This window comes from Triturus cristatus, chromosome 2_1, assembly GCF_964204655.1.
Source record: "Triturus cristatus chromosome 2_1, aTriCri1.1, whole genome shotgun sequence".
Classification (NCBI taxonomy): Eukaryota; Metazoa; Chordata; class Amphibia; order Caudata; family Salamandridae; genus Triturus; species Triturus cristatus.
This window is the reverse complement of record NC_140581.1, coordinates 1,023,026,297-1,023,041,074: the sequence shown is the minus strand read 5'-3', so window position 1 is coordinate 1,023,041,074 and position 14,778 is coordinate 1,023,026,297. Positions and strand designations below refer to the sequence as shown.

Sequence of the window (14,778 nt, the reverse complement as noted above, 5' to 3'; positions counted from 1 at the left end):
CCCATAATGTGGCAAAGAATATAGTGTTGTCAATGTTGGGTCCATAGCAACTAACCAACGTCACTGAATGAGAGGCTAGCATCCCCCATGACCGGCTGAAGCGCCATCCGCTTCTTGCTGTAGCCTCAAGTTCCGCCACCTTGGGGGTGCGGTCTCGCTGATAATTGTGGCCCCCCCTGTTTATCTGCGCATTCTTCACCTTCCGGCTGCAGCGGAACACGGCAGTGTCCGTTTTCGCTTTGCGCCGCTGATGCGCATACCTTTGCCCTCAAATCGGCGCCTGCACGGCCTGTTGGGGCCTTCAGAGGTCCGATCTTGTACCCTAACCTCTGGGTCAGGGAGCCTTTTGTGGGTGTCGTCTCAGGCCGCAGCCGTTGCCAGATCCTCCTATGGTGGGGGCTCCCTTTTGTTTCCTCTGCACCTTTCGGCAACCATGCAGTGCGGGAGCTGAGTCCTCCTTCACAGCAGTGGGTCTCAGCATTGCTCCTCCAGCTTCAGGGCCGCGTCTTACCGCCGTGGTGCAGCAGCGTCTAGAGGAGAGTCGTAGTTCTCTTCAGATTACCAGCTCGTAATTGCTTCTGGCATCACTCACCGCAGCCGTGTTTCATCCGACATTGATTCAGCAATTTTTTAAATGGTCGATTGTATAGCAGGAGCAGGATAATGCCGGATTATTTCTCCCAGGCCACCGGAGCCTCACACAAGTGCAGCCATCTTACTTGCACGCCCTCTAGCGCTCCCACCTTTTGAATGTTTGATTGCCATTAGAATGCTTGAAACCTGAGACTGGTGCAGCTTTCCGGGCCTATTACTGTTCATTTTTGTGAATTCCAAAAAGTAGTACATTTGTATCCATTCAGTAATTACTTCTATGGATGCAGATTTACAATTTGTTTTGGCAAACGAGTCATTTTATATATTTAACTTTCCGGTCCTAAAAATTAACGAGTTAAAAAATGTTAGTCAAGTAAGAATAATGAGAAAAAGTGACACAGTGATAGCAAGTGTCACACCCCAGCCCCCACCTATGAAGCTACACCCCTGCCCGTCCCACCTTGACCTGGTAGCTCTCCCTGAGAACCCATGACTATGGTCACATACAACACAACAGCGTTGAGACCCTGCCCTATGATCATTTATTTTACATGAATTTCGACTGCACACACTCTTCTTTGCCTCTGCTATGACAAGCCTTGATGGTGGAGTTGTCAAAATGGGGGATGTAGGTAGTGCTCTATGTGTCCAGTCCTCGCCTTTTACAAATCATTTATTAAGTGACTGATGACTCCATGCACTAAGCCGGAGTTGCAAATTGAGATGGACGTGCCAGCAAATTAATCGGTCAAGCCGAGCCTGAGCCCAGCTAATGGTCTGGCTTAGCTCTAAGAGTCCGTGCATGAGCCAAGCCATGAAAACATTTGGCATGCATATAATGCAACAATCATAGGGGCAGATTTATCAAAGTATTGCATTGCCCTTGTGAAGCGCATGGAAACTCAAGGGCAACACAGCCCTAAAGTCACATTTACCAAGCAGTGCAAGGTTACTCTGCACAAGAAAGGCTTTCCACGGGTGGAGTGTGGGTATTCCCACGCATCCACCCATGGATGTTGGCACAATTCTAGGGTTGCTATGAGTGGTAACCCTGGGAATGCATCAAAATGCTAGGCCTTCCTAGTGGAGTAATGAGGAGAAATATATTTATTTTGCTTTGATTTTCCCCCTTTCTACATGTGCTGCATTCTGCAGCACACTTCAAAAGAGGGAAAAGCCTCAAAGGATTGTTGTTGTGCAGGAAGGTGCCCCTCCCTACACAAAAACAATCCTACCTACCTCCCTGTACAAAACAACCCAGCCTACAATGCAAGCAGTCTTTCCCTACGGTGCAAGGGTGCCTCCATTGGTACAAGGCAGCACATTGTGTGCCAGAGCAAGGAGAGGACAGGAATGTGCCATATAATTTCAAATATGCATTCCTGACATCTCCCTTTCTCACAGTGTCTTGCTGCTTTGCATTGTGTGGAAGTTTGATAAATCAGGACCATAATGCAAAAATATGATACGGCATCTTCAAAATGTTAAAACGTGTATTTCATTAACATGCAGAAGTGTTTCAGCTTAGTATATCAGATTATATCATTGCATTGAAAGAAATGTATTAAAAGTGACATGGTTTTAATCATGGCCTTAGAAACATAAGTGGCTAGCCCTGAACAACGCCATTAGTGAACTAAAAGGCAAGTCCGTAGTCATCAAAACCCTAAATGTGACCTAGATTCTAGCTAGAGATGCAACGACATTATATTCTATAAAGCAAACATAAGAGGTGTTTTTACAGTGCACATCCCAAACTCAAGTATGTAAAAGTGTTCTTTTATGTGATAATAAAGAAAAAGGAGTCTCTGTGAAATAAAGTGTTTGCCTAGAGTCACACAATTTGAACAGGGTAGCAATATTGATTTCAGGTTCTCTGGTTTCACATTTTAACCACCAGATGTGGTCTGATCTCTGTCTCCCTCTCTCCTGTTTTACATCAAAGTTCACTGTTTGTCTTTCATTCTTCACCGCAAGGAGAAAAATTGACAAAGACATAGCAGACTCGACTCAGGGTCCCCAGACCCAATTACCAAGCCAACAATGCTTTTATATGGGGGTGTCACACCCCAAACACCTCCTCCTGAAGCTATGCTCATATTGGGGACCATTTTGCATGTCTACTCCAGAACATCATACAAAATCCGGCCTATTACCCACTCCTTACTCCTTCCCATATCGTAATTAGTGTCCAGTTAGCCATACAAATTATTTCTTTGTTGATCACCCAAGAGCAGACAGAATGTCTCGCTTTAAGAAACACAGAAGCCATTTCCACATATTTATAAGTAGTTTGTTACTACTTTTGCATTTTGTTCTATTGCATTTAGATTGTTTATGGTATTTACGGACTGGTACACACCTTATGCATAGCAGCCTTGGCTGGTTCCAAGAAGAGATATTTCCGCCTTAACTGCTTACATCGCCTCCTAATGGGAATATAAGCACTTCCTCGTGCATTTCTACTTTTTTAGCCTTTGTCGGTGAAATGCAGTTTCAGTTCCTATGTCACAGTGAGCTGGCAACCATTGTGTGGTCATACCCGAGCCCCTTTCCGTAACTCATGTAGAGTGCATTGGTGATGTGTCCTAGCAGTTGGGGCTGGACGGTCCCTTTTGCAGCCAGGCTGATAGTAGTTTTCATGTGGTTGGTTCCTCTCTGCAATGGGACAGGTGATATATAAAATAATTCCTTTTTTATATCCATCCCTTTTGTGCTATGTAAGTTTGACTTTTGAAAGCTGGGTCTACCTCCAGACATATAAGAAATTAGTTTATCTGTTGCAACTATACTGGGAGATCAGCTAAACACAGGGTGAGGAACATGGGTGTTAAAGTACATCTGATTCAAGTCTATATTTACCAAGTTTCAGTGTAGAAAGTAATATCCGATTGAACCATTCAGAATGCCATAGCACCTGAGATCCATAAAAAGAATCTATTCAGACTCTGCTATGGCCGCTGAATGTACATCAGGGTAAGATAATATTGTATCACGCAGTGGACCCCTGCTTGGATCTTGTATCTGAATGCACTAGATCTATGGATCATGGGCGAGCGATCATTTTCTAGTGTGTTATTGCTAGAAATATAGAAATTTGCTGTTGATGGACACAAAGGTCTAGGGCTCAAACTGCTCCTCACTCAGTCAATTGGCTGTACATCTTCACATGCTTCATTCTCCACCTCACCACTGGTGATTGGGTGGGACAGTGCAGCAGTGCTCCCTTGTCTGGGGCAGAAGACCGCTAACATGCCTCTTTTGAATGTCCACATCTTCCTCAAACACTAAAGAAGGAGCAATTTTCCCAATGATCATCTGAAAGGAGAATCTATAAACAGTGCAGGGGATGCAAGAATGCTATCCACAAAAGGTTTACTTGTGAACCTTATGTTGAATATGCTTGATTATTACACTTATCCATTAATGAATAGGTGCCAAATATGGTAGCAGGACCTTTTATGGAGTAAGGCCCCAAATCCATATTCATATGGTCCAAATTCTACAGTTTAGTACACTGGCATTTCAGGGTAAACCCCAGAGGACTTACAAAATAAAACAAAATAAACCAGGGTGAGCTTCACTTTACATGTTCTACATATCACCTTCATGTGGCTAAATTGATGATGAGAGGGAAAGGTGTGTAGTCCGATATTAGGACCCAAATCACATAAAGGCTGATAACTTAGGCACCACATCACATCTTCTCCCTAATTTCATAAGGGATAAAGTACATCTTAGCATGTGAAGGAAAGAGCCTGACTTTATTTCTGAAGTCATGGAAATCTGAAAAGATAACACATTGATAAACTATGTTTCCTGAAGGGAGCTCCCTTGCACATTTTAAAAGGGAACATTGGTTGTAAGGTGAAGTTGTTTATATGTCATTTTTTTCTACTGCATGGTCACATCACTATTCTTTACACAACTCTTTCAAACCCTTGGCCTCTTGCTCCTTCTCATAAAAAAGATACTAAGGTTCCAGATTCATCTAATAAATGCACCCTGATAATAAGCAGTATGAAACTTTTAATTAGTCACATTATTTGTATTTTATGTTCCTTAATATGCTACTATCGACTGTAACATGCTGATAGATAGGTACTTTCTTGTAATCTACGCCAGGGCTCGAAATATGCATGTGTGCACTCACTTCGTATGCACTTAACTTCGCTCTTCGCAGACTAGGAAAGAGTGCCCTTTTTGCAATGAACAATTCACTGTTCTCAGTGCAGGTGTACACAGAGAACACCTGCACCCAAGAGAGTGCATTAGAAAAAGACAAGATTGCCCCCCTGGTATCCCTCTACAGGTGGGTGCAGTTCAGAGCATTACTGTACCCGATTACAGGGGAATACAAGGGCGTATGTGGGGCACCAGTGCCCCATCCCAAGGGCCCCTGCCAAAAACTCTGTGTCCACATCTGTAGTACTGCATAGGTAGAAAGGTGCAAAGTGTTTCCTCAGTTGCATGGGTCGAGACCTGTTATGTTATGCAGATTTGTAGAGCGCACTATCACCCCAGAGGCTATCCTGGCATTGAGCAGGTGTGACTCTTAGGGCCAGCTTTAGCGCTGGTGGGACCTGGTGAGACAAATCATTTTGATGCCCCTTTTCCCCATGACCTACTCAGATTCCCTCTCTCCCACCCGGCAGGAGTGCCCCTCGTCTCTCCAGAGCACCTCTCTCACATACATTTAATTTGTCTTAAAGCACTGGTAGAGGCTGGCTTTACTAAGCCACTCATCCATCCACATAAAATACAGATCTGTTATTTGCAGCAGGCATATTAACCCTCTGAGCTACTTTATGGTGAGTCAAAACTGCCACTAGACAATCCTCGATCTCTTTCTAGCAGGAACATTAATCACAATTATCTTGACATTTTTGTTGCTGTCTCAAAGCTGGACGCATAAGGAACTCTGCAGTAGGTGCTTTTAAATCGTAAGCTATTGCAAAACACAGTGCCCCCCTGAGGTCAGTGCCCAGTGCTGCAGCACCAGTTGCACTGCCCCGTAGCCAGCCCTGGGTGTGAGTGTAGGCGCACCTATGGCCTAGTGGGACTACTCGAAAAGCCAGGCCTTCAGCTTCTTGTGGAATTCAAGGAGTGAGGAGGAGACCCTAATGGGTGGAGAGTGGTCATTCCACGCTACAATATCGATGTAGGAAAAGACTCGACAGCCGGCTCTAGTTTTCCATATTTGTAGGATCAGTGCAACTAGTAGACTGGATGAACAGAAGTGTTTGGAAGGTTTGGGAGCGCAGATGTGATTGTTGAGGTATGCTGGGCCAGTGTTATGAAGTTCATCAACAGGGTAGGTCAGGAGCTTGAATTGTGCTTGTTTGTGAATGGGGTGCCAGTGGGGCTCCTTCAGGTGTGGTGTGATGAGAGTGTGAAGTGGGAAGTTGGGAGTGATCGCCGCTGAGTCCTGAATGGGTAGCAGCCTTCTGGTGAGTTTTTGTTGATCCCGGAATAGAGGGTGTTCCTGTAGTCCAGGTTGCCCGTGAACAGGGAGTGTGTGACGGTTTTCCGGGTGCTGATTGGGAGCCACTGCACCTAGATGCAAACAGGGAATTCCTCATTGTCATCATGCTACCCGCAATCCTAATTAATGAAGGGGTCGCACAAGCATATGCAAACCCATCTATACCACAGAAGTGCCCCCGGGCGGAAGAAGTGGCTGTAAGCACCACTTTCTGGCTCCAGGGGTGGCATACATTAACATGCGAAATCTGTTTCCCGTCAAATAAGGATCCGACATTTTGATGGGAAAAATAATCAGAAAAAAAGAAATTGAAAACTGATTATCTATTTGATTTTTTACAGAACAGGTGCAATTCAGCTCAGTGACCTGCCTTTCCCATTGCCAGCTTTCGCTATAAAAGGTAATAAAAGAAGCTTTTAACATAGAATGTAGGTCATGTTCTTATTTAATACAACTAGTGATGTCATAAAGCACCTGCAATACGAAAATTAGAGACAGGACAGGACAGACCATTACAGGCTTCCGTAATATTGTTCTTATAAACCCACACACACTCATTAAACGTACCCAGAGGCGCAACTAGAGCCACATTTCGGGGGGGGGGGGGGGGGGCTGAGCAAAAATTTCGGGGGGGCTGAACTTTAAGCAATAGGCAGAGTGGAGCTGCAGGGGCTCTTAGAAGGGGTGAAACAACAGCAAGGCCTCATTAACATGCAAATGGTCTTTTAAAGACCTGTGAAGTGCTCGGGTGCGGCTGCTTTTTTGCCCGGGAAGGTGTCTCATCCCGGGCTGCCACACACGACGGGGGGGGGGGGGGGGGGCCTGAAGCCCTGTGAGTCCAATGGGTGTTGCGCGCCTGAACGTACCTGCTGTGCTGCCGCGCTGTGTGCACCAGGGGAAGAGCTGCTCCTCCAGACACAGGACTGGGACGGTGTTTGCTGCTGTGGCTGCCTGAAGTCTTATATTCAAATTGGCGCATGACAGTGTTTACTCCGCCAGGGATGCTCCCATCTGTCAGTTCCGCGTGCTCTCACGATCAAGAGCAAGGGGTGTGTGGGGGGGGGGAGTTGGGGGGAGGACGGGTGAATGAGGGATCTGCCCGATAGCCGCAATAAAACTCCCGAGTAAAAGTTCCGCCATAAAACACATTCATACTGCAGGATTTGTTTCGCCCTCTGCTGTCCGTCCCTTGTTTGTGTGTCAGCTCAGCTGTCACATTTCTATGAGTCAGCGCCAATGCATTTCATTTCAGAAACCGAAACAACTTCCCGTAATCTTTAGCTTTTACAGGACGCACAGTCAATGGGGAACACGGAACTGACACTGCAAGAGGTGTTGGGAAGAAATGCTCTATCTTTCGTGCTTCTAAAAAACCTCATATTTGCATGCCTGGTTGCTTTGGCTGCCTGCCAGATCCCCGAAATCAATAAAATTAACATAAGTAGTACATACATTATTTCCGTAGAGGGGCTTTGGGTCAGCCCTTTTCAGACACTGCTCTGTTTGTGTGTCATTCACACTTTGCTGTTGCCTAAAACAGCATGGACCAATAAATATGTCAGTCCACCTCAGCTATTGGCCCTATTACCTGTGAGTGAAGGCATTGTGCACATTCGCTTAAAAAAGGAGTGCGCTTCAGTGCCACTGCTGGTGGGTCACTTTTTCAGTTTTCTCATTTCGCTTTACTCCTTTTGGGGTGTGCTATTTCAATTTCTACTTATGTTTTTTTCATAGCAAACATATGGGGGCATATGTATCAAAGGATTTTGTATTCTCAAACGCTGCGAATCGCAAAAAAACAGCGTTTGCGAATACAAAATCGCAAAAGGAGATGTATGAGGCATTTCAGCCTCGCAATCTCAAGGAATCGCTAAATTTGCGATTTCTTAAGTTTGCGTAAGCATTTAAGAAATCGCAAATTGCGATTTCTTAAATGCAATGTAACACGCACCCAAGTTGTGCGATTTCTCCTTAAGAAATCGCAAATTACCATCAACTTCAAGTTGGTGGTAAGTTGCGATTTCTTTGAAATATGCACTTTTTTGCATATTTCAAAGTGCCATGTGGTGCACATACATGCCCTTAGGGCATGTATGTGCGCCATATGTGCACACATGCCGATTTCAGGGGTGCAGCAGGGTGTCATCATGACACCCTTGCACCTTTGAAAATATTCTCAATTTGCGATTAGCAAATAGCGATTCGCAAATTGAGAAGGACTTCCCATTCATTGCTATGGGCCTCCTGGCCCATAGGAATGAATGGGAAGGTATTCCTTAATTGCGATTTCGCAATTTGCTAATCGCAATTAAGGAATTTTAAGAAATCGCAAAATTTGTGCGATTTTTTAAATACATCCCGTTTTGCAATTCTCAAATAGCGATTCTCAAAAAATCGCTATTTGAGAATCGCAACTGGAGATGATGATACATATGCCCCATGGTCACTATGTTTAGGCACATGCCCTTTTTTACTTTTATTCTTTTAATTTATCTTGCAAATGTTTGGGAAAGAAATAATAAAACTAGCGTTGGAAAAGCTAATAGATCTGGTGGTGGTTGCAAGATTTTAGGCTTTAACAAAGCTTGTTATGTTTTTGATCATTCTTGCAAAACGTTATTGCTGGGGAAGCTGTGGGGCCATTGTCAGTCTTAAAAAAGAATCAGTGGCTAAAAGCAAAAGAGCAAAACTATTTTGTTGATTTCAAAATGTATATATTTTCATAGCAGTCCTTGGCACTTCAGCGTACTTGTTTGTGAATGTTCTGCTTGTGAAAGGGGTCAATGCTGTCACTCACTGATAAGTTAACTAATAGTTGAAGTGGGCTAACACATTTCCCCGTGCTGGATGCTGTGTGGAAGAAAAATGCGAATGACACAATAATAGACCAATGGATGAAGAGGGAGAGGCCACTGAAAGCCCCTCTAAGTAAGAATTTTATACATATTATTTTAGTAAAACAAAACGTTGTGGCTGATGCCAGGCCTACGAAAATTTCCCCACAAACCTCCCAGCTTGAGAATACTAGACCAAATGACTTTCCAATGCTTGTTACAATGTAGCTCTTCTTCAAAAACATGTTTTGCAACAAAAGCAGCAAAAATGTGTCATTTTAATCAGTTCACATCTAGGTTGCTGGTCAAAACAAAGTGCATCTGAGCATCAACTTTTAGAAGTAGTCGTAGTAAATAACATGTTTATTAAGACAATTGGGCATAATGCGAAAGCACAGCTTTAAGGTTTTGTAAACTCATTCTCATTCAATTGTGTTTTCACCAAGGAATGTTATACGAAACAGAGAAACTACACACAGCTCCCTGGCATAGAAGTTTGCTTCACTAGCCAAACAATGTCCATTAAATGACAATTAATGGGCAGGAAGGCTGAGCCTGGCAAAAATGTTAGCCATCATGACATTTTAAATCACTTTGAAATATCTTAATTGGTAAAATAGCAAGTTGACTTATGAGTGTTTACCCATTGTTGTTTTATGAGAAGAGGTGCATTCATATGCAGATGCAATCTGTGGGGAAAATACTGTTAAGCAGTGATGGGTTTCAGTGCAAAACCTAAATATACGTGAAATTGGCTAGTTATGGCTAGCTGCACAAATTATAACGCACACCTCTGTTATGCGATCATGATCTTACGCATGGCATCATTCATAACATCTCAGGTGACATCATCAATAACATCACTGATGACTTTGCAAATGAAATAATTGTAGTCGTGACTGATGGACTATGTAGGAAAGTGGAATGTTATGTGGTATGGCTGGGTGGCCTTACCATGTAATATTATCACAATACCCCAAAGATGGTCCTTGGATTCACACTAATAAATCCTTAGCTCAGTCCTGTTAAAGTGGCAAAAAGCAGCTAGGCTTCTCAGAGTACCAATATGGACAATAAGTAATTGACAGGACTCAAGAGAAATCTGACATCAAATTATTAAAATAGGGTTATTTTTACCTTAATTTATATACCAAAACGAGCAGACTAGCATACATAAAACCAGAGTTCTAGATTTTTGAAGCAATATTAAACCAGTGCAGTAAAATACATAGAGAAAATAACATTGCTGACAATGGCAAAATCCACTTATGACAATCAGTCACTTGCAGTTCGCGTTACTTGGAACCCCTATAGGGGTACTATCATACGGGACCCAGAAGCAGGCCACAACAGTCAGATCAATTTTACCTAGCCCGTGGAGTTCGGGTGCAGAGTTGTTCTATCTGTCCTTGGTGCTGAACGGGAGCTGCGGGTGGTGCTTTTTAGGTCTCGCCTGACCCAGCGCATGCGCTGGTCTGGCGAGACTTATTGAGAGGGCTCCAAAAAGTGCTACCAGGCCAGCCTAGAGCTACAGTGCATGTGCGCGGGCACGCGCGCCGCGATTACTTTCACTTTCGCGGCCGCAGGGCCGCTTTTCATAGCCAATAGGTCTCGCTTTTGGGACCTTATAAGTATTTAGTTATGCAACTGTTGCATGGCTAAACACTTATAAGGTCCCAAAGGCGAGACCTATTGGCTATGCCAATGCTTGTTTTTATTGCTTACACGGTGCTGCAAGAAACAAAATGCAAAAAACACAACAGGTATACAGTTGCTGATGTTGGATAATTGTTGCACCGTGTTCTCTGTAGATGCAGTGTCATGTGTGGGGGTCGGTTACCGGATTGGTGACCAAAAAGCCTTGGCGGCGATAAACACAACGAAAAGCTTTGGGAACGCGGCGACCTGAAAGTTCATGGCAGGTGAGAGAGACAACAACTCCCACAATGCACTAGACCACTTGGATTCGGGCACTGCCTCGGAGGCCTCGATGGTCAGCGATTCTTTAGGTCTGGTGACTGTTTTCACTTGCAGTATCAGGGGACTAGTACCACTAGTCCAGGGGAGACTGAGGGTGCTTCTGGCTTCCACAAGGATCCCTCTCTTTGGGAGTGTCGGGTTTTGGCCAACAATGAGAGTCGGTCACTCAGTTCCAAGTCTGTTGCTCAGGGACAAAGTATCCCTCTTTTGCTTTGTGCTGGTGGGAAAAGTCCTGTTGTCTGCGACACAGGTCTCCTCTTGGTCCTTCTTTGAAGTAAGTTGCTCAGATCTAAGGTTCTGGTGTCAGTGGGTCACTACAATCTTAGATTTAGGTGAGATAGGGATGTGGGAGTTAGTTGCCAATGGATAGCTAGTTCCCAGTGGTGAAAGTCACTTTTTCTAACCAGAACCCACAATTTCTGCCCTCCTAAAGATGGCAGAATTCAATTTTAGGTGTACAGACCAGGCTGCCCACCAGAGAGGTGTGGCCAGCCTTCCTGAGGTATATATACCTCCTGCATAGCTAATTTCACACCTTGCTTGGGTGCAAACATGCCTGGGGCAAGGGGGGGGGCTGTTTTCTACTTAGGGGAACAACCCTGATGCATATCAGAGGCTGTGTAGCCTTTGAAACACACCGATCTGATGTTGCAATGAGGCAATTCACTAGCCATCTGGGGAGGTGTGACCTCCTTCCTGAACAGCCTTTGTTTCTGACTCCTCGGAAACAGTTGCTTCTATTCTATAGAAACATTTGGCATTAAGGCTAACAAGATTGATATGTGAGTGATGTCATTTTCAAAGTCTTCTGAGCAACCAGAAACAAACATAGATCAGTATGCATGAGCTTTACAAATGCAGAAGCGATATCATCTGTGCCCTTCTGGCAGGTTCACCCCTGAACTTTTTTTGCTTTTTACTGATGACTTGGTGTGGTAATTGTTTGGTCTCTGCGCACTTTCCCTGTGTCCCAGGGTAAAGTGCGTGCGTGCTCTGAGTGCATGTGGTGAGATAGGCCTGCCCTCCCATAGGAATGCATGGGGAGTGTATGTGTCCCTAGTAGTTCCTGATGCGTGGGGTGTGCAGGCCCGAGTTTGGTATGTGCGGACTCGTGGGAGTGAATGCTGCGCGATGATGTGTGCGGCGTGCATGTACCTAGTGTGGAAGTGCCACTTCTAGAAGTGGGCACTTCTGTGTGCAGTGTGTCTGTCGCGTGATTGGCTGGTCGTGTCATGTGACGGGCTAGGGATTCCCCAGAGTCAGGATGAGTCACCCAGTGGTGAATGGGGAGATCAGCAGCTAGATGGGTGGGAGGAGTACACCTGGGTCCTGAATAGGACAGGGTTTTCCACACACAATGCTGGCCCCGCCCCCTGTGGTGCGACTGACGACCCTAGCCCTGCCAGTGAATAGAGTGAGGGGCTGAGCACATCAAGGGTGCTCCCCAACCAGCTGCGACTGGTTTTCCCCCTCACCCTGAACCCAGAACAAAGGGTTTGCCTGTATAAAAATGGGGCTGTGTCCCCACAGAAACTGTTCTTTGCCAGGATCCTGCCTGAGGGGGGCTGCTGCTGCTGCTGGACCAGAGGACCGCCACTTGGACTACCTCCCTGCCTGGAGGCCCAGTGAGCTGGCTCTGGGTCCATCCTTGCCCCCCACCCCTGCCCTGCTGCATGCAGGGGAGAACTTGCCTGGACTTTTGCTGTTGTGTGCCTTAAAGCGCTGGGAGCGCTCTATTTTCCTCTAAGTGCCTGGAAGCGCTTCTCCCTGCCCTGCAGCGCTAGGAGATCTCGGGTTGGCCTCTAGCGCAAGGAGCGCTTTATTTCAACAAGCCGGTGCCCACCCGGCGTTGGCCCCGTGTTCGCTGACATTCACGTCCCCTGGCAGGTGCCCACCCTGCCAGGGACATTGGCGTTCATTGGCGGGTGTCCACCCCGCCGCATATTACGTATTTCGAGGGAGCCTACCCCTCTCATTTGCAAAATCACTGCCGCGACCCGGCGACCAGGAAGTCAGGCAGCCGTGGGGACGACGTGGGCGTGCCCTTGAATCAGGAAGCGACGGGAGCCCACCCCACGCTCCTGCGACGGCGACCCGGAAGAGAAGCAGGAGTCCGGACGGAGGGCGGGAGCCTACCCCGTCTCCGTCGGCGAAGGAGAGCCTGCCGAAAATAAGAAGTCCCGGAGCGAGCAGGAGCCTACCCTGCGCCCTGGGAGAAGCACCGAGACCGGAGACGACGCGGGAGTCCCCGGAGAGCGCCCGGTAAGTACCAAGGGCTGGGGGACTCCGCGCCGGTGTGAGGGTCTCCGCCGGTAGACGGCATCTCTGTGCGCCTGCTCGCACCGAGGCACTACAAGTGCCGGGCGGCCCCGGAAGGCAGTGGGCCGCCCCCACGACATTGGGGGCATTGTTGTTTCGAGCACTAGGCGCCCCGACCACGGGGGCAGTGTTTTCAGAGCCGAGTGAGGCTCCAACAAAGGGGGCAGAGTCCTTGAGCCCTCGAGAGGCTCCAACGGAGGGGCCCATTGTTTCGAGAGCCCACAAGGCCCCCACGCTTGCGGGGGCATTATTTGTTAACGAGTCCCCCGAGCGGGACTCCAACGAACGGGGCACCAGTTCTTCCATGCTAGAGCGGCCCCCGGTGGCAGCGGGCCGCTCCCCCCTTGCCCCACAAAGTTGTTTAGAGCCCTGACAGGCTCTAGGGGGCATTTCATTTGCTTAGAGCCCAGAGAGGCTCCAAGGGCGACAGATTGATTTAAAAGGCACAGTGGTGCCCACGCTCCCTGTTCACAGTTGCCCAGCACTTAGTGGGCAACTGCTACGTTTAGGTTGTGACCCCCTGAGTTTGGGACTGTGCCTCCTGCGCAGTCTTGCCCCTGACTTTGTTGGACGCCGGGCGTCCTTGCCCCTTCAAGGCCAGTTGGCCTAGGGACTGCCACAGATAGTGGCTAATGTGAGTTTTATGCGTCATGTACTTTGTCTTACACCTCTGAATGTTATGCATCATGTGTTTATGTGCTTAGGCCCCTACAGGTATTGTGATACTTAGGTGGTTGTTTTCTCCCTAGTACAGGTGGTGCTAGTGAGGTCCTGATTCCCTGCGCAATATTGTCCTAAGGTGGTTAGGGTTGTGTAGGTGGTACTTACCTGATACCAGTAGCTACTGGTTGGGTGCTACATGTTCTATTTTAGTGCTACAGTGATTGTACGTGCTATGTTCTAAAATATTATTCCGACGTTCTAAGTGCTATTTCTACAAAGTGCTAATTCCTGACAGTGGTCCATGTGGCCCTGTCCCCTGTATATATAATCCCTTGTAAATTCTGCCCGTGCCTGTTGGCACATTGTAGAGTATGTGTTTTTATCTAATGTGTTGTGTATAATACAAAGGCTATTTTTATAGAATACCTTGTGTGGAGTTTCCTTTGTGGTGGGCCTTGGGTGTTGTTGCTGGGTGCGCGCGCAAACGCTTTACACATTGCCTCAGGGATAAGCCTGACTGCTCGTGCCAAGCTACCAAGGGGGTGAGCAGGGGTTATCTTTGGCGTGTAACTCCCCAGCCCTGACTAGAGTGGTGGTTTCTGTCTGGCTTTGGCGCAAGCCCTAGCCAACCAGAAATCCCATTTCTAACATTGGTGGCAGCGGTGGGATTTGGACTTGCGTTTGCGCTGTACCGCAGCGGCAACTGGCCGCACTACAAAACTCTGCATTTAGATAAATCACATGGTATAGGGATTATTGTTTTAAAATTGTTTTTAATTGTCATTTCTTTGGAAATGTGTTTTTGTGCACTGTGAGTTAGGTGTCCCTAGCTCGGGAGGGTAGATCATCCCCCTTAGTGCATTGTGTTTCTGGATTCACCAGAGGGTGGGATCCAGTGGTGGC

The 14,778-nt window shown here is 46.7% G+C and overlaps 1 protein-coding gene across 8 annotated transcripts in view; it reads right to left on the bottom strand.

Annotated features, from left to right (window-relative positions):
- CD274 (CD274 molecule) overlaps window positions 1-7,278 on the bottom strand; it is a 326,061-nt gene extending 318,783 nt beyond the window's left edge. For 3 of the 8 annotated variants that reach the window (XR_014970808.1, XM_085635093.1, XM_085635114.1), the window contains exon 1: window positions 6,946-7,095. The gene's annotated coding sequence lies outside the window, so the exon portion shown is untranslated. Of the gene's footprint in view, window positions 1-6,945 lie in introns of all 8 variants that reach the window. The other 5 variants (XR_014970809.1, XR_014970813.1, XM_085635085.1 and 2 more) reach the window with 5 other exon arrangements.
- Window positions 7,279-14,778: the final 7,500 nt, after the last annotated feature.